Below are 1,090 nucleotides of genomic sequence, written 5' to 3'. Positions count from 1 at the left end.
AGAAATAAAAAATAGAGGTCTTATATTGAAGAAAAAATTTATATTCGCATTTTGTCTCCTTCTGCAATTACCACACGCCATCTCTACATTTTATCATTTTAAGTGGTCTAGATCTAGGATCATGATACGACTATTGTGATTTGCTGCGAGATCTGAGCGACCTTGCAACATTGTGTCCATTTTTATACCCTAAGTGATTAGCTTCATTCCAATATTTAGAATCAACCACCACTACAAAAAATTTGACATACTGTGACGAAAATCCTCGTGACGATGGTCGACAATGTCACATAAATTCCTAGTGTGTGATGTTGTCGTAGGTGACGTCACCAATTATCGCAAATCGTTGACAGTGAACGTCACCGAATTTCCTTGACCTTTCAGCATACCTGGCTCCCAATTTTTGTGACATTTTGGTAATTTCCATGACAAGCCCGCTAGAGTCACCGAATTCTATGAATGTGTGAAGACCATTTTTGTCATGTTATGTATAGTAGTCAGATCCGCCATAGCTAGTTCTTGGGTAATTGAGCGATTGTACCCATGCGTCAGTGTTGAGTGTTGTAATTTTTTTTGATATAATATAAATAGGAAGTGGGCATGGAAATACTTATAATAATTAACTTTTATAAAGGTAAAACTTATTTTGTTCTTTCTAATATAAATAGGTAGTGGTTGGGCAAAAAAATTGAACCGAGCGTCCGTGAGCTGATGTTGTTTATCTCAAAAATAAAAATGAAAATAAGGGAGCCAAGAGGAAATTAGTGAACGTTGTTTAACTATAATGTAATAAATAGTTAGTGGGTATGCAAAAAACCTTCAATGCGCACTCGTGAGCTAATGTTGTACATTTCTATCTCAAAAGTTAAAATGGAAATATGCGAATCGATGGGATTTTTTAATTCTTATCAGGCACCTTTTAAAACGAGGCCACACCAAGAAGTCAGAACCACAGAGCAAAAAAAACAGAATTCAGCTCCAAACGAGTGTGGCTATCCCGCGCGCGTTGGAGCGGCCACTTTCGAACAGCACCGATATGGAAAGTGTGTAGCAACTACGTCGGAGGATTAGGAGGATTAATTAGCGTGCC

Source organism: Triticum aestivum, chromosome 7D (assembly GCF_018294505.1).
Source record: "Triticum aestivum cultivar Chinese Spring chromosome 7D, IWGSC CS RefSeq v2.1, whole genome shotgun sequence".
Lineage (NCBI taxonomy): Eukaryota > Viridiplantae > Streptophyta > Magnoliopsida > Poales > Poaceae > Triticum > Triticum aestivum.
Note: the sequence above shows the minus strand (reverse complement) of the source record.